We start from the raw sequence: 20301 nt of genomic DNA on the forward strand, positions 1-20301 counted from the left end.
TCCATGTCGTCACTGACTTAAAAATTATTTCAGGTACAGTGGTCATTAAAAAAGTCAGACCTTATTTTTTTTCCACTATACAATCATGTATTAAGGATGTAGATTGAAAGTTATTTGTGGGATCATCAGAATAAAACAAATGCCTCATAGTATTAGTAATTTATATTGATAGGAGTCTTTTCTTTCTTAAGCACCAATTCTACCCCCCACAGCCCAGAAAATTGATTTTATGCATAATAATTTATAGCATTCTTCATCAATGTATACTGTTGTTTCTTTTAAATTCATTAGCCCATGTTGCTTGTGAATATGGAATTTGGTTATTAAAATGGTTTCATATGTTTACTATGTATAGGCTCTAGCTTTGAGCTGCTTACTTGCTTAAATAAATGTTTTCAATTTACTATAATACAACAATTTGTAGAGAAATGCTGTGAAGCATAGTTAAAAGAATGAATCCCTGAAATAGAATCACTTTTTAAAAATATGTCCTAACATGTGGTCTCATTTTTTCATGTTTTGCATTAATTAAAATCCTATTCTGAAAAAATATTTTTGCCTAAACTTTTGAATTCACAAAATAAAAAGAAAAAATACATAAATATACTAATTTTGGAAATCAGTGATGTAAAAACATGCCTTAATACTGTCTTGGTTGTTAATTTCAAAGATTTTTCTCAAAAGACACTCTTTGTAAAGTAATGAGAAAATATTGCCACTTTTAATTATTAAATAATATTTACTATAATACAATATACTTTTATTTAATTATTAAACATGCAATATATTTTAAATTATTTAATCATACATGCAATATATGTTTTAAAAATGTATTAAAATAAAGTTAATTGCATGTTCTCTCTAATCATGCTAGAGAGATTGTTAGCATGTTAGCATGTACACATTTTAAAAAACCCAGTACATGTAATTTTCGAAAACAGTGTGTACCATTACACCTTTTTATTTGGGAGATTTATTAGAAAATAATTTTTATTCAGAAAAGATTATGACAGAATTAGATAAAAAGGAGACTAAAATGTGTGTTAAATCGTGTAATATTATAAATGTAATTAACTCTTCATCTTCCAAATATTGAAAACAGTAATGAAAGAGACAAATTTTAAAAATAGAATCTTTTTTTAAACCTAAAAAAAAAACCTAAAAAATTGTTATATGCTAACAGCTTTACTTTCACACCAGGCAAACCCACTGTTGAGTGAGTTGGCTCTGATTCCAATGGTCTCATCAACTTTGTGAACACAGGTACCTCAGTGGTGCCTCTTTCAAGACAATAAAATTAACTTTTAGAGATTAAAAAATATATTTTGGCAATTGAAACTCACCAGTGCCTTTCTGCTTCTCCAGGAAGTTGTGCCCGTCAGCACCTGCTGAGGGCTTTGTTGTCCAAACCCTGACAGGTAAAAAAATTCCTGTAGAATAAAGCCAGACCAGCTGGCTTTGAAGAGAAACCCCCCAGTTTGGGCTGCGTTTGCCTCCTCTCCTTTTCTATGAAGACCGAGGCTTTGCCCCCTTGATCGTCAAGCCGTGAGATGCGTGATCTCTCTGCACAAGTGTCTGGCAGGCCGAGGTGCACCTGTTTCTGTCACTCTGGAGTAAATTTAGCTGTAAAGGTATCACTGACAACCAGACCTTTGTCAGTGCTGGCAAAAGAACACAGAATTGCTTCCCTCCCCTCCCCCATCCCGACCCCCTATGCTGCTAGTTCCAATGGAAAATATCCAATCGGAAGTCTATCCAAAAATCACTCCTAAAAAATGAAATTGCTTTCATATGGTATAAAAAAGTAAGTTTCCTCATTTCAAGCAGATTTTAAAATTACATTTCCAAGAATAATCTTGGAACAAGACAAGTTTTCGTTCAATTAATTGTGGCTGGAAACTTTTTAATGGAAACATAGCACATACTTACTTCATTTCAGGTTATTAAATTGTGTTAAGCATAAAAGTTATTTGCCATTCTTTGCTGCAGCTCATTTGTTCTTTTCGATTCTAAGAAATATTAGAAGGTTAAATAACTTATCACATAGGAGGGATTATTCATACTACCAAAATTAGAATGTGTGTAGTTCTGAGGGACTGAATGTCAAAATTGTATGCTCATAGCACTAAAACTATTGGGAATCTAGGATGCCACTGGAACGTGTAAAATGGCAGCTAAGGTCTATGGAAACCCTTCATGTTTAGAAACTGGCTAAAGCTTGAGTTCTCTTATCTTTTGGTTAAGGTAAGGACATTTATCATTTATGTGAATGTTTTAGACTAGTTATTAGTGGTTTGAGAAATATTCCTTTGGAGGAAAATAGAGAGGCAGGCAATATTCATTAATATGTCTGACATAAATAAAATAGTCAAGATATATAAAGCAGCCCAAGGAGTAACATCCTTAGCCAAAGCATTCTGAGCTTCTGCCTTACTAATTATGATTTCTTAAGTGGAGTTAAAAAGAGTTGTACAGAGTACCTGTTCTACCATATTATTGCTGTTTACAGGAGTTGGGTGTTATGAGAAAAGGAAAGCTGGGTCAAAATAAAAAAATGCTTTGTAAAATAAACAAAGTTCCTATTTACTTACTATGTATAAACAGCCACTCACCAAGCCTCGTTTCTCCACAGGGCACCACTTTCAGATAAAAACATAGACCTGAATGGCATCATCCAGTATCCATGGAAACCATGTAAGTACCTCTCTCACTGTGTACTTCTGTTATTCAGATCTTAAAAGCTAGCTGAGTACTGAATAAGTGAGTGTTTTTATTTAATAATTATAAGGGAGGTACTTTTTAGGAGCCTGCTAAAAAGAAACAGGTTCTTGATTGTTATGTGTGTCATAACAAAACTCTCATGTTTTCATCATATTTCATAAAATTATGTGCTTAGTCCCACTGTCTCCATCAATTCTCGTTCTTAGGTACAAAATAGCTACTCAAAGTCCTAATGAATTGGAAGTTTCAAACTTTTCCAAGACCCAATGTTTCAGAGTCCTTGTGCTGGGAGTACTTTCTTAATTGTAGTTAAACTTGTTAAATTTTAAAAATTAAGAAAAAATTCCTTGGAAAATAATGGTTTATTGGTAAACATGCATGGCAATTTATTCGGCTGTAGCCTTTCTTGAAGAGTGAGCAAGTGGGCAAAGAGACAAGATTACATGTTTAAACCAAGAAAAGAATCTTGAAAGTAAGTGTAATGACCAAGATGCAAAAATCTGTCTGGGGAAATGGTTGGGAGGTTGGCACATTATTTTCTTTCTCCCCTCCCCACAAACTAATGTACATTTCTGCAGCTAATATCAAGGTTTTAATTCATGTTCAGGAGCTATGAAATCTACTGTGGAAATTTAGTTTCTAAACAACGTGCTACTCTGGAGAAAGACATTCCTAAAATATTTGAAATTTCTACTATTTCCTTACTTGGACTTTTTTTTTTTTTGTATTTGTACTATCTCCTTTTAAAATTAAATTATTTTCAATATGAAATGATTATTCATTATTGTTTATATACCTTTTCACAAAAATACTTAATATTTTCTATATACTCACGTAACTATAGACCTCTTTCTTTACCTTCTAAATTCACTATATGATTTACCTACTCTTTAAATACAGACATATTACTTTTCATCGAGGGTGGTTTCAGAGTTTTTCATATGCATATTTTTTTGCTTTTGTCACTCGTGTGTATTTCTACTTTTCCTCTGCAGCGTGGCTCCTTGCTAAGCATAAATGGTAGGGATTATGTCACAGTTTCTCTGAAGAATTAGAGAGGTCCTTCATGTTCAATAACTAACTGCAGGAGCATTTCACTTTATCACATAATTATGTCAAATTCTATTGTTTATGCATTTGCATATTTCTGCCTTTTAATATATGTTACCAAACTCATCTTTTTGAATTGAGAAAAGTTGTGTCAGACTAAGGAATTCGCTGGAACTTTGGAAGGGCCTCCTCACCCAATAGGAAGACCTGGCTAGGATTTTAATTTTTTATGTAACTCATAAACTTCACAACTGTGGAGTTTGAGGCCAGAAGTGCTACCTTCTAAAGTGGGATTTCCTTGCTGCATAATAAAGGTGGGCTTTTGCTGAGTAAAGTTGGAAGCAGAGAGGGCTTAGAATAGATGTTTATAAAGAAAGAAAATGCTAATTGAAGGGTAAGACCAGGTAATGATATAATTCACTATCTTGAGAAAATGGAATCTTTTGAAATTCATTCCCCCTGTAATACAAGGGAAATGAAAATCTATAGTACAATGCTCATGGCACAATTTTAACTGTTTACATTAAAATATAAATTTTTCCAGAAAAAAATTTAAATTTGACATATTTAATGAAACCTGCCATAACCAAAGGAAAATTGCTATAGAAAAAATGTATATATATATATATATATATACACACACACATTTATGTATATGGTTGAGATTTTCCATTCATCAGTAGTAGACTCTCCAATGTAGACCAACTTTGTTTAGTAGAACTTTCTGTGATAATGGACATGTTCCATAGCTGCACCGTCCAATATGGTACTCACTAGCCATATGTGGCTACTGAGTACTTGAAACATGGCTAGTGCAACAAAGAAACTTAATTTTGAATTTTATTTACATTTAATTAATTTAAATATAAATAGCCCACATGTAACTAGTGGCTACCATATAAACAACCTAGTTCTGGTCTAGATCACTTAGAAATGTGGGGAGAATCAAATATGTATAGATTTGATATCACTATCAGTTATTTCTTATCTGTATATCAACTACCATTGACCATAACTGAAATCATTAATGCCTGAAGAAGTGTGCTCCAACATCAGTTTAGCAGGATTTTGAGAAATACTGCCATGTGATAGGCCAAATTGTAAAGAGTACTATTTTGTTTTCATCAGAAATTAAATACTCTCTTGCAGAGATTTTCTATTTCTTTTGGTATTCTGTCATACAATATAATTTTTTATGTTTAATATTTGAATTATTACAGTAGAATTTCTTTATGATACTTTCTCAGAGATGAATGCTTTTCATATGGTCGATAGGAAGACATTATAAAATTACTTTATAAGCCTGGGGCAGCAACTTTTAAAATGGCCTTTGTGAACAAGACTACATGAAAAAGATAAATACACTAATGAAAATTCTAACTATAGGGACAAATATTTTTAAAAGTTTAGTTATAATTGGCTGGGTGTAGTGGCTCATGACTGTAATCCCAGAACTTTGGGAGGCCGAGGTGAGTGGATCACCTGAGGTCAGGAGTTCAAGACCAGCCTGACCGATATGGTGAAACCCAGTCTCTACTAAAAATACAAAATTAGCCGGGCATGGTGGCAGGCGCCTGTAATCCTAGCTACTTGGGAGGCTGAGCCAAGAGAATCACTCGAACCCGGGAGGTGGAGGTTCCAGTGAGCTGAGACCACACCATTGCACTCCAGCCTGGGCAACAAGAGTGAAACTCCATCTCAAAAAATAATTAAATAAATAAATAAAATAAAAATAAAAAAAGAAAAAATTTTCTTACAAGTTCTGCAATGCAACTTGGCAATACAACTTGGCAACTAATTCCAAAAATGTAATCGGCCTCAAAAAGTGCTTCCTAGCCTTGTTTCTCCAAAAGCTGATTCTGCTTCCAAAGCACACATCAGAGTTTAAATCTCCCATGACCTTTTCAGGAGTTTAGTGGAAATTATCATTAGGATTTGTGATGATACTTTTATAATAATGCTAGACAGTAATATTATAGATAGGATAATTGCCTATAAAATAATATTGAAAATTTTAAATTTGTATAGATTTTAAAAGTTAGTAAATTCATATCTTGAATGCTGATTATTTGTAGGACATTGAACCTAGGGACTCTGGGAAATATTTTTTTAAATGGGAAACATCCATCCTTTTAGGAACTCCATTTATTGGACCTGGGCATGTTCTTTTGGAAGGATAGGATTCAGATAAGCCAGAGAGAGGAGACTTCCTTTGGCAGAACCTTGGACAAGCTACTGAGTGTTCCTTCTGCAGCAAAACAATAGGATTCTGGATAAAACATACTCTCTAATGAATTATTTGACTTTAGAAAATTTTTTTAACATCTCTAAAGATCCCTCTTCCTTGCCTCAGAATGAAAAAATTAAAAAGCATGAGGTGAAACTGCTGTTGAAGAGCAATAAACAAACAGGAAAAGTGGGATGGACAATTGAATTGTATGGGTTGTATTTATTTGCAAAGATACTGTTGGAAGTATAGCAGTCACATGCTCTATTAGACTGCTCCTAAACCGAGCCTTATTTGAAAAAAAAACAAGGAGAACCAACAACCACATTTGTAGACCCAGTTTTTTGGTGTCCTTTTTTTTTTCCTTTTGGTATCTTCAGTTAAGTAGCCAACCACTTTCATATTGTCAGATCTGTTTTCAGAAAGACGGCCTACTCTTGCTCAGAAACCAGTGTTCTGTGTGGTGAAAACATGGTTCTCCATTGAAGGAATCCTACAAAACTCTGGTATCTGCATGTTTGAGAAACTACTTTCATTCAGACACACGGACTGTAACTTCTGAGTCCTTAACCACCACCTCAAATTAGTATGTATTTGTCTACTTTTAAGTGTATTTAACTTTTTGTTATGAAAATTCAGAATATATTAGAAAAGTAGAGGGAAAAGTGTAATGAAATTTTGTATAACCATACCTACCTTCAACAGCTATCATCTCATGGGCCAGGTTGTTTCATAACTGTTGTTTCCACTTTCCACTTCCACCTCCAATTATTTTGAAGCGAATCCCAGACATGACATCATTTTATCTGGTAACATTTCAGTCTGTATCTTTAAAAGATTAAGATTTTTTAAACTTAAAAATGAACCACATCTAGAAAATTAACCACACTTAAAAAGCCAACATTTTCTTACTATTCTCAAATATACAAAATGAATATTCAAAATTTTCTGGTTGTTTCCTAAAGTTTTGTATTCTTTACTGTTTGAAGCAGGATACAAATAAGGTCCATACATTGTAATTGGTTAATATGTCTCCCCTTTTAATCTGTAGGTTTATGTTTATTTTTCCTTGTTTCTTAAAAAACTGGATTGTTTGTGCTATAGAGCTTTCCACAGTCTGCATTTGCTGATGCATTCCTGCAGAGTCATCTAATGCGCTCCTCAGCCCTGTTTCTTACCTGTTAACGGGTAGTGAAGACTCTAGAAACTTGATCAAATTCATTTAGGGGATGGGGGGCAAGACTACTGGCTCTTTCTCTTTTTTGTGACGTTAGCAGGTGTTGTTGATCATTGCCTACATCTATTTATTCCTTAGAGCTTGAAAAATGGCAATATAACTGTCATTTCTGGTTTATGTATTGGGTGCAATGCTTCTATAAAGATAAACTAGTTTGTTAGAGTTTCAATTTATATAAGAAAATCAGGATGGATGCTTGATTCTCTCCCTTTATCAGTTCTTAATATAATGTGTGGTTCCTTAACATCCTCTAAAGTTTACCAATGGTTTTAAAAATTTCATTATGAACATTAATGCGCTTCAAGCTATTGCAGTTATCATACTTATGAATGCCCAGTTTGCCACATCTCTGATTACTCAAAGTTTATCTCAGTTGGTTCCTCTGTGTTTTTGAAAGAACCTCAAGTTTTTGAGAGCTTCCAGGATAATTGGTGTGACAAAATATAACAGGCTCATCTTTAATGTTTCCTTTCCAAACCTGGAATCAGGCAATTATCCAAGAAATTCTAGTTATATATTTTTTTTTGTCTTGGAACTAGTACTTGAAAACCATAATCTTGAAATTAATGAGCTCATTGCTACTGACTTTGTCCTTAATCTAGGCCCTTTTAAAGGAAAGAGCTAGAAAAAGTGTGTGTGTGTGTGTGAGTGTGCGTGTGTGTGTTTAATTTTAAGATTAAATACATCCAGAGCTCACACTAATACTTCCTATTAATATACAGGCCAACAGGATTTTAATTTAGTCACATAAATCTTGCATCATATCAATGTCCTTTCTCCCCAACTGACCATCCTACAGTCTTAATTCTTAATGATAGTAGCGTACTTATTTGCTTATGCTGCAAATACACTTACAACAGGCTCAGAATAATAATACCAAGACTACTACCATCAGCAGTGATGTACACATCCTGTGTACCCCCTGTGTACAGCCCCCTTCTTCTCTTTAAGGATGTATGTATTACTGAGGTTTTAAGTCATGTAGAATTGTTTCTTTTGGTGTGATTATGCCACCAGCTAGATATAGATAGATTCACTTGGCTCTTTTTGCTTTCAATTTTTCGGGATTAAAATGTTAGCTAGGAGAGACCAGAGCAGTGCATAGTCTACCTCATTTCTCACTACTGAGGTTCTACCTAATTGCATATGAATTAAGAGATTTTCCATGCTGACTGGTGAGAAAAGGCCTATTTCCAGCCCTAGGAAGGTGCCAGGTACTCTTCCCCGTATAATTATTTCAGATGCTTCTTTCTTCAGCCTTGGGTAGTTTCCTCACGCACATATCTAGATCTCCGTGACTCTCTGAAGATTTCAAGAGATTGTTGTCTGTGCATCTGCTCTCTCCTGAACTCTGTCCTGTAAGCTCTAGCTACTTTATTATCTCATACTTTTAGCTCTGTTTCCTCAATTCATGGAGTTTGCCTCCCTTGAGTTAGTTGCCCTTCCTGTGCCACTGCTAAGAAACCTTCACAGCCTTAAGCCAGAGCCATCATAGGATTCACCTCCCTCAGGGATCAACGTCCTTTGTGGTCTGATATCTCGTGTCTTGACAACCATTGTTTCATATATTTTGTCGGGGTTGATTTTTGGTTGTTTTAGGAAGCAGGGCACATCCAGTCCCTTTCAGTCCATCTTGGCTAGAAATAGACGTCTCCCCAGTTGTTTCTTAAAAAGGTCAGCTATAACTTGTTAATCCAAACAGCTTCTTAATATGAAGCTCAATATTTAAATAAATTTAAAAATATCCTGATTGATGTGTGTTTGTTTGTGTGTCAGAAATGTTTCTGAAACATTGCTGTAGTCTTAAAACTACCAGTGCCACTTCAGGACCTCTTCTTGGCCTATTTCCTCCCAACTAGGTTTCCCCCAACAGATGAGTCCTTTTTTATTTCCTGCCACTTAGAGGCAATTTTTGGTTCACTCATTCATTTCTTTAACAGACATTTTTGATTACCTCTTGTGTGTCATATGAAGTGTTGTGAATACAGTGGTGAATAAAACACCACTCATTCCCTTAAAAATGTTGCAATTTAATTTTCACACAGAAACTTGAACATGAATGTTCACAGCAACTTTATTTGTAATAGCCCCAAACTGGAAATGCCCATATGCCCATCAATGGGTGAATGGTTGGACAGACTGTGATATAAGCATACTATAGACTACAGCAATAAAGACTAACAAACTGTTATTATGGGCAACAACCTGGATGAACCTCAAGGAAATTGTGCTGAGTGAAAAAAAAAAAAACCTGTCTTAAAAAGATACATTACTGAATGATTTCATTTATACAACCTTCATGAAATAAGATCATTATGGAGAAAGATTAGTGGTAGCCAGGGGTTAGGGAGGGGAAGGGGAGAGGGTGAGGTGTGCATAAAGTGGTAGCACTAGGGAGTCTTACGGTGATGGTATAGTTAAGTGTCTTGATTGTGCTAGTGGTTACTCGAAGATACACGTGATACAATGACATAGAGCTATACACACATACACAAACAAAAATAACTGTATGTATAACTGGTGACATATCTATGGATTCTATGAAAAGCTCCATGGATTGTACTATTGTCAGTTTCCTCGTTTTAATATTGTAGTTTTGCAAGATGTTAACATTGAGAATGAGGACTGGATGAAGGATGCACATGACCTTCCCGTCCATTTCTTTGTATGTTTTTTGTGAATTTTTAATTACTTTAAAATAAAAAGTTAAAAAATATCTTGCAATTTTGTGGAGGGTACAAAGAACTAAACAGCCAATTATAATAGCCAATTGTATACTACCTTTCACTGAAAATTTTTATTAATTTTTATTTTCTGAAATAAGAACTGACCGTTCACTAAATCCTTTAAAATTTCTTATAAGAAGACATTCCAGTGTATGTCAGTAGTATAGTTGACAGAGTATTTCTCTCTCATCTTCCGGTAGTTGGTGGTGACCGTGTAGTCCTGATTTTTATTATGGCCGTGGTCTTTTTTGTATCCTTTCCTATCTCTGTCTCTATAGCGGAGAAAACCATTAGTTATTTCTTGTGCTTATTTCAGCAAAGGGGAAGTAACACATACATATGGAGGAATACCTTGTTCCCACTCCCAAGTCATAAGACAATGTCTCTACTACTCTTGTCCCTTAAAGCTTCCCCCTCAGGTCATGCTTCTATTTACAGGACATGTATTAGCAGTAATGCACTAGCAAAATAGTTGTGTTGATTCTTCTCTATCCCCACCAAAGTAATGCACCCTCCTTTTATAGCCTCAGTAAAATACCTTAACCATACAAGGCAAACATTTTATAAGAATGAGCATGTATTACTACAAAGCAACAGGAGGCTCATGTTCTCACAACATGTTCAAATGTAAGCACAAAGACCCACTCCAGCTTTAAATATCAATGAGTTTTGGAATACACACAGCTTTGGCTCATTTCTGGCCCTATTCTGCCATCAGCATGTATCAGCCAAAGCTTTACTCTGACCCATTTAGAAATAGCCTTTGTATGTGAAGATGAACGCATAGTTGTAGTGGGTTTTTTACATAGTCACTTATTACTATAGCTTATTTTAATTTAGTGACAGATTGTCATATATTTTGAGTTTTCTCAAGTTATAAAAGTTTTTTTTTCTTTCTTGGAACTAAATAGAATATATATTATTTCTGATATGTTGGGGGAAATTTATATTGGTTTTGTTCATATTACTAGAAAAGTCACTCAATATGAATTTGTGCTCTTGTGACATTGTGACAACTCAGTTGTCCTAGAATTTTTATTAGGCTGTTTCTAAATTTCACAAATCCATGAATAGGTGAGTTTACAATATATAGGCTGGAAGTGCTTTATTTTTAAATTTTTTTCCCCCAAAACTCACCCCCTCTTCTCAGTGTCAGGAAAACCTCTTTGGAGTTCTATTGGACTAAGTGTCTGAGTCTGTGCCTATGTGGGTTGCTGGAATATTTACCAGGCAGAAAACATTCTTGAAGTTTTTAATTTGATCTGTCTCCTTGAAATAAATATCACAAAAGGTGTTTATAGGTACCTTTGGTTTGTGTCCTTTACTTTGAAGAGTATAGCAGCCAATTTGAAATTGCCTAGGTCTACTTTGTGAAATTCACCACTTAGTTCTACCTTTGGCCTCATGCTTCTTTTTAAAAAGTTGATGAATTCATTGGGTCTTGGGCCTTTTTTTTTTTTTTTGGATTTTGCTTATATGGTCATAATGTACTTTACATTTAACAGGTTATTCATGGTTGGCTCAATCCCAAGACTTTTCGTAATTTTTTTGTTGTAGTCAGTTGTGTACTACTTTTCATTTAAAATGTTTATTGATTTTGATTCTCTGAAATGAAACCCATTTTTGTGCTAAATCTTTTAAAATCATTCTAAGAAAATAGTCAAGTTTACGTATACTTGACTTAGAATATTTCTGATAATTTGTGGTGACTCTGTGGTCCTGATTTTTATATGGCCATGATCTTTCCTGTGTCCTCGTCTTCTCTTCTCTCTCTCTATAGCTGAAAAAATTATTAGTTATTCCTTGTTGGTAATTATTTCTTTAAAACGCAGTTATAAGGATTCCCAAAGTTACACAATGTTCCGCAAATTCTATACTTTTTCTACAACCTTAATTAAGATTGCACCAGTGCTAAAATGGATATATACAACCATACTATTAAAAATATTACGAGCATTTTTGGAGAGGAGTAGGAATTAACAGGAAGCAGTACAGTTTCCATAGATTTGGTAAGCCACCGAAGAGGAATTTTTTTTTTTTTTTTGGATAGAGTCTCGCACTGTTGCCCGGGCTGGAGTGCAATGGCGTCATCTCGGCTCACTGCAACCTCCACCTGCCAGGTTCAAGCAATTGTCCTTGCCTCAGCCTCCCTAGTAGCTGGTATTACAGGTGCCCGCTACCATGCCCGGCTAAATTTTTTTTGTATTTTTAGCAGAAACGGGGTTTCACTATGTTGGCCAGCCTGTGAAGAAGTATTTATTTTAAAGTTGCCTAAATATTCTTGAAGCATTGATTTTGGAACAGGAGTTGCATAGGCACCACTATAATCCCTCCAGTTCATAAAGAGAAGGCATTTGCCACATCTTCCTTGCCTCCTCTGCTTCTGCCTGAACAAAAGTGTGGTGAATCTACTCCCACCTGCAGCAAACCTATCAGTCCCTGGACCAAACTCAACAACAATAGGGAGCATGTTTGGAGCCTTTGACTCTCTTTTCCTCATTGGGTGCATATAGTGGCCCTGCTACTACTGCTGGGCTCCCGTGTTATTGCTCATTCTGAGCTGGAATCTGTGCAGTTCACTAGATCTGGGAGGCCATGACTCCGAATTATATCCTAGATGTGGAAATTGTCCCCTTCTGTCTACACGGGACTAGGCCTCTGCTAAGTTTCCTTGGATCTTTGGATGCTGTCACTATGCCCTAATTCCACTCTGTGGTGTTTCATGAAATAGGATCAGATCTGATGATGGCCACCATCTGCCTGATTTCTACGTAATTCTGATAGTCACTGCTACTTCTGCCTGATATGATACTGTATTACTTACAGCTGCTTGCATGACTTCAGCACTCTTTCTGCCCTTTGAATATGGTGCCTTTCTGTCTTATGGATCTGTGGTTGTCAGTTGTGAATAGTTTCTGCTGTATATTTGTGATCCCAAATGTGTGTCCTGGCTGGTATTGCTAAACATCCCTTGTGCTTCACACCTGTATCAGAGAGAAGAGCCTCAGACATAATGAGTCTTTCCAAGCTCTGAAAGGTGGCATCTCACTGATTGCACCATAGTATGAGTCTCATTCACTCTCTTGTTTCTCCATAGCTCTTCTTGGTTCCAAAACGCTATCTTGGTAACTTACGATAATAAAACCATTAAAATAAGGATTAAAACAAAGGCACGTAATAAAAAGGGGGTAGGATAAAACTAAACCGGAAAACCAGGACCTCCCTCAAAGATCCTGCAGTTGAATAACTTGAATTTTAGGCTTACCTTTCTGCCAGTTGGAGAAAAAGAGAGGCATAGAAATGATGCCACCTACTATCAGATCAGAGTGGGGCAGGAGACTCCAGTTTGTCAGGAGAAATGTTTATGTTTTTCCTAGCTTTGGGGAAGCATGTGTTGAGTAGCTCATTATTTTTATATCAAATAATCATATTAAAATGCCAGTGCATCCTTCCTTTCTAGCATGATATACTTCAAAAAATTCTTCTTCTTCACAATGCCCTTAGACATGCACTAATCCAAGAGAAATATGATGTGAGCCACATATATAATTTTAAATTTCCTAGTATCCACAGTAAAAAGTAAAAAGATATATGTGAAAATAATTTAATAATATATGCATTCTAGTCAATATATCCCCAAATCTTATTATATCAACAGGTGATCGATATAAAACTATTGACATATTTTACATTATTTAAAAAATAAGTCTTTGGGCTGGGCACGGTGGCTCACGCCTGTAATCCCAGCACTTTGGGAGGCCAAGGCAGGAGGATCACGAGGTCAGGAGATCAAGACCATCCTGGCTAACACAGTGAAACCCCATCTCTACTAAAAATACAAAAAAACAAAAAATTAGCCAGGCATGGTGGCACGTGCCTGTAGCCCCAGCTAGTCAGGAGCTGAGGCAGGGGAATCGCCTGAACCTGGGAGGCGGAGGTTGCAGTGAGCCGAGATTGTGCCACTGCACTCCAGCCTGGGCAACAGAGTGAGACTCTGTCTCAATAAAAATAAAAATAAAAATAAAATAAATCTTTGAAGTGCAATGTGTGTTTTACACCAATGGCACAACTCAGTTTGAGAAAGTTACATTTCAAGGACTCAATAGCCACATGTGGTCAGGGGCTACTGTATTGCACAGTGTGGCCTTCCACAGTGGGGCAAGTGGTGCAACGGTAGGAGGGCACCTCCTGATTGTTAAAATATTCTTGTGATACTTTCAGTCTTGAGATTCCTCAGCTACAATTACCATCAGGAACCTTGAAAGGAAGTTTCTTCAGTGTTCTTCATACTGAATGGCCATTAATTCAGAAGTTATAATTATTTTATGTCACCAAACTAACTTGATGAGATGAACAAACAGATTGCTGTTTTTAAGAAAGTGAGTAACTTACTCTGAAAACCTCTGGACCTTTACTTTCAATGCCTTCATCACTAGTGAATTCACTAATTTATGTAATCAGGGAAATTCTCTTGAACTATTTTTAATGGCACCTACTTCCTTAAGACTTCCATGATTTCACCTGCTTTCTTTCCTGAGGCTTCAAAGGGAATCAGTTTGTAATTTTTCGGTGATATTCATGACTTTGTGCTTGGCATGCAGTTACTTGTTAATTTCTTTTTTAGCTTCTTATTGAGAACTGAGACTTGTTGGCTGTCCTCCCTTTTAATGCCTTGCATGGTGTAAAGTGTAGTCAGTAACGTTTGTTGAATGCACATGTATGTACCTTCTCTGATTTAAGGTCTGGAAGGCAGGACGTGGTTTTCTTTTTTAATATATCCTTTCATATATTTTTAGCTGCTAGCATAGTTTGGTTTATTCAGTTGGTGCTTAATAAATTCTTGCCAGCTGGACTCATAACTTATAATTAGCCTCCCAAGTCTTAGTCTGCAACTATATTCATCAAGTTGTTAAATTACATATTTGAAAAAAAATCACCATTTTCATTTAGAGGAACAAATACAAACAAATATATCTACCAACCTACCTTGCTGGTTCTAAGAAACCTAACTGACTCTATGAAAAAAATGAAAAAGTTAACTAAGTGTACTACTACTTTTAGTTAAATGCCAATGAAGTATAATATATAGTTGTCAGAAGAAAAAATATAAGTATTGTTGTAGTTCATAAACATTATGATAAAATAATCCAGTTCATGGATATTTGAATCATTCAATTCTTTCATTCAACAAACTGAACACCTATTATGATTAACACATTGTGTTGGGCACAGGGGATTAAAAAAAGATAAGTTTGACCCTCAAGTTGCTCACATTTTAGTTGGAAAGTCAGATCATGCCAAAGAGTTCTCTAAAACATTTGTAAGTTTAGAGCAAGCTACTAGTGGGAGAAAGGCTCAGTGAAGTCTATTTTTTATTATGTTTTCCTTATATGGTGTTGGCTAATAGGTATTTGGGGAATAAATGTGTAGATAGTGGTCTGTTTAAAAGAAGTTATATTATTTGGCATTTATTACATTTTATTTATTTTCTTAATTGATTAATTGCAGTTAAATTATCTTAGCATGCAAGAACAGATTTTACAGATTTTGACATATGATTAAGCAGCATAAAGCATAACTAATGTGGTTTTAGTGGCATGCTATGTATTAAGGCATGAAATTTAAATACACACTTCATCAAGATTTTTTTGCAGTTACAGTGAATTAGAAAGATTCAGATATTGGAACTCCCTCCAACTCCTGTGTTAGGAAGGGGAAAGAATTTTATAATTGAGATTATTATAGAAGAGTGTCCTGACATAACTGATTGACTTTAGTGATGTGCCTTGAAAGTTCAAATTCAAGGTGTGCACTTATTTCAGTCAGCTTATCCTGAATGTTTAAATAAGAAATACTATTTCTGGGTATTCTGAATAACTCGTTGTACATTTATTCCTAATAGTGAGCATTTGGACTAATGATGGATTACTAATGAGCATGTAAATGTACCACCTGATTACATTAATATATGATCTTCCATGACGAGGTCTGAAATGAACATTTCTAATATGTATTTATTTTCCCCAAATGGCACTGTGGTGTATACTGAGCAGGACTGAGACAAGGGTGTTTTTCTTAAGAGCCACTGATTTAGCCAATTATCAAAAATCACATTATAATAAATGCTGCTCTAAGAATTTTGATTAACCTTTAAATAAATGTTACTTTGGAGAAAAAAAATCTGCCAAATGTGTTAATGATAAATTGTGAAGTGGTAGTAATTGCAAGTATGGCTTTATAGATAATATAGTTAATTGATACCACCCTCTCAAGCATATACAGCACATCAGCTGCTATGAGCGTGGGTGATAGTAATGGTGTCGATGGCATTTATGATGCATTGAGGATGACAGGAGTAAAATGAAAACTTAGAGCACTCACCAGGGTCATTCCTTCATGGACATCTGATGCCTATGGTCAAGTAAATTTTTAATGACACATAGTCACTACACACCTTTCAGCCTTCTGGAGAGGTAAGTGTACATTGATCTGTCCTTATTAGCCTTGCAGAGTACTTCAGACATCCCTGCAGGAACACTATTATTTAATAAAATAGGAGCTGTTTTTCCACAAGCTCAGCACTTGCTCCTTGGATAGCTGTATTGTTTTTTTGCTCTTCTCTCTTTTTTTTAAACTCATATCTCATGTCTCATGTTCGTCTTTGTCTTTGACAATGTAGTATTAATACAGCTGCATGAAAAAGTAAGCAAAATTAAGGAATGAGTCTGATTATGAAGGTTCATTGCTATTATAAGAACCCATAGAGCACACATCCATTCCTTCCCTAATGTATAGGGTGCTGACTGCATAAAATTGCTTGGAAAGACATTAAAGATATGCAGGCAATTCTGTTGAGGTATGCAGTGGGATGCTTTTATGTTTGGTGATAAAGGTGGCTCTGGAATATCTGATTTCATAAAAAAAAAATGTTAGCCAGACAGTTTGTACTGGTTGTATACTGGAACATTTATCTAGGGACATCTGTTTTTTTTTCTTTTTTTTTGAGATTTTAATTTTTATCTGGGTTTAGGGTCTATGACAAAGAATCCTGAATTGCTCATCTTTGGAGCAAATCAAATCTTATTTATAATTTGCTCATAGCGCTTGGTGGTAGAGGAATTTCTAATGTAGATGTTTATTATAATTATGAAGTTAGTTCCAAATGTTATACAGAACAGATGGTGTTAAATCCTATCCTAGGGTTAAAGTCTACAGCCAGAACTTCTTATCACTTGGTGGACATGGTTCACTGATTACTGGATGTATAATATTTGCTCTTAATAGAATGCAACAAGAATGAATCTTTGTCAAATTCTTGGTCTGGCCATTAATGAGACTATCTGGATTTGCCGTTCTGTACAGGGAAACCAGCCATCTCTTTCTGCTGTTTCACGGCCACAGTTGGCTATCAGCTCCACAAATGTCCTTGTTACCTGCTTACTGATACCTATAGTTGCATAATTAGAGATTACAATGCTTGGATTTTTCAAACATCCCTAGAAATGACGATATTTTGATTAAGTCAGGTCATTAGAACTCAATGTGAATAGGCGGACTAGCTCTTTCTGGAGAACAGATTTTGAAAGTGAAGGGGCAGAGAAATGTGAGGACACTGAGTCACTAGAGAGTGAGAGAGACTTCCTTGTTGGCATGAGGGAGGTAGCGGGGACATGATGAAAGACAGTGAATGAGGAGGTTTAGAACAGCACAGGACAAGTTTTACTTTCTTTTTTTAGTTTTATTTTTTAATATACTTTAAGTTCTGGGATACATGTGCAGAGCGTGCAGGTTTGTTACATAGGTATATGTGTGCCATGGTGGTTTGCTTCACCCATCAACCCATCATCTAGGTTTTAAGCCCCGCATGCGTTAGGTATTTGTCCTAATGCTCTCCCTTCCCTTGCCCCTCACCCCTTGACAAGCCTTGGTGTGTGATGTTTCCCTCCCTGTGTCCACGTGTTCTCATTGTTCAACTCCCACTTATGAGTGAGAACATGCAGTGTTTGGTTTTCTGTTCCTGTGTTAGTTTGCTGAGAATGATGGCTTCCAGGTTCATCCATGTCCCTGCAAGGGACATGAACTCATTCTTTTTTATGACTGCATAGTATTCCATGGTGTATATGTGCCACATTTTCTTTATCTAGTCTATCATTAATGGGCATTTGGGTTAGTTTCAAGTTTTTGCTGCTGTAAATAGTCAAGCTTTATTTTCTTTACAACATGCAAAACCCTCTAAAAATGACAGGCTTTCTGAGTAGAGTTTTAATCCACCTTTAAAAACTGTGGTAGAAAACAATTTGGTTTCAATTATATTTGGAAATAAAATTTACAGTTTCATTGTTATCTGATATTTTAATTAAATTCCCTAGTTCATTTATTCGTGAAACATTTATTGAGTCATTATATGTGGTAAATAGTGTGTTAGATGCTGAGGAAAAAGGAGTGCTTCCCATCCATACTGTTTTATCAGTCACTATGCCATTGCCTGCAGGTAACAGAAAACACAAATCCAAATGGCCTCAATAATAAAGATATATGTTGGCTCACTTCACTGAAAGTTCAGAGATGTGGTGGAATCCAGGGTCATTTGAATCCAGTAGTTTGGGCTTCATTTTCCTTCCGTTGTTTGCCCTCTGTGTGGACCAGCTTCATCAGTGGCTAATAGCAAGATAGCTACCAAGTGAAAGGGACTTTTCTAGAAGAACTACAAAAGCTTCCCCGGAAGCTTCAAAGAAACCTCTTCTTGGATTTTATTAGCACAAGAGATCAGGATTATACAGGCAATTACAGAAATGGTGGATGCAGCTATGTATTTGTTCAGTGAGCATTGAAGAGGGAAGGACATTCACTGCAGACTAGTCAGTGCATGTGGGAGATTAAGGGAAGGATTCCTTGAAGAGGTTCTGTCCACACTGAATCCAAGAGGATGATCAAGAAAGAGGTTGGAAGGGCATTGTAGGGAGAGAGGGCATTATATGCAAAGATGCAGAAGTGAGAGGACGCAGTGCATAAAAGCAGCTACCCTTGCTCACATTCTTTAGGTCTCAGCTACACCTTATCTGCCTTAGGTTTAACAGAGCCTTTATATGGTCTCACAGTTCCCTGTACTTATCCCATTTTTTTTTTTTTTCAAGAGATGAGAGCGCAGTGATGTGATCATAGCACACTGCAGACTTGAACTCCTGGGCTCATGTGACTTATTCCATCTCACCAACTCCATTGTTATTCATTCAACTCTCTGTTCTCTACTAGACCCTGAAAGGGGTCATGTCTGTGTAATTGTCCTCTATACCTGGTGCCTGGCCCAGTGCCTGGAACATAGTAGATAGTAGTAAGTGTTCATGAAATGTGTAAGTGAGTGAGTGGTTTATTATTATTTTAATAATTGATGGCATTTGGATCTGCTCATTCCTACACTGGTAAGAATAATAGCTTTCATGGCCTTGATTAGACGTCTCATAAAATAGTCATAAAGTGTGGGCATTAAAACTGAGTCTTGTGGATTCTGGATTCTGAGAAGTTTTTGACTCTGATATGACCAAATGTTTTGAATAGAATTTTCTTGAACATAATTATGCGTTTTCATATAATCTGCAATCCCAGAGCTGGAAGAGACCTTAACAGTCATCAAAACTCTTATTTGTTGGATGAATCTTTGTGTCTTAGAGGACTGAGTGTTTGCTCACCACATCCTCTGAAAGATTAAGCTCATATGCATAAAGCCCCAGGTTAGGTGACTTTCTGATATTTCTCCTAGTTTTATGATTTTTGTAAATTTAAATTAAATGATTAATAGATTATTTTACTGACATTAGTCAGAAATTAACTTTATGTCTATCCTGTTATATGTGATGCACCAATCACAGACCCTGGGAGTTGGGTCAAGATTTTGCTAGGTTCCACTACCATACATTTTCCACTTGAAATTTTAAATTAAGCATCATATATTGAAATGAATTACTGAAAATATATTTTTGGATAGAGTTGTGTAATAGTACCTGCTGCTCATTATCATCAGTATTATAATTTGCAAATATAAAACATAACAAATATTGAAAGTCTAAAGTGTTTAACTTGAAGAAAAAGAATATAATAATGAAAGAAAGTATAATGATGTCACATGATGAAATTCAGTCAGAATTCTATTTGTGATTTTAAGTACAGAATTCTATTTGTGATTTTAAGTACCCTTTGTACCTTTTGTGATTTTAAGTACCTTTTGTGATTTTAAGTAAGTTTTGTGATTTTAAGTACCTTTTTTGATTTTAAGTACCGATTTTTGTTTAAGTACAGCATGGTTGCCTATTGGGCCTTTAAAAATCTCTAAGGCATATCTAAAT

Source organism: Symphalangus syndactylus, chromosome 11 (assembly GCF_028878055.3).
Source record: "Symphalangus syndactylus isolate Jambi chromosome 11, NHGRI_mSymSyn1-v2.1_pri, whole genome shotgun sequence".
Classification (NCBI taxonomy): Eukaryota; Metazoa; Chordata; class Mammalia; order Primates; family Hylobatidae; genus Symphalangus; species Symphalangus syndactylus.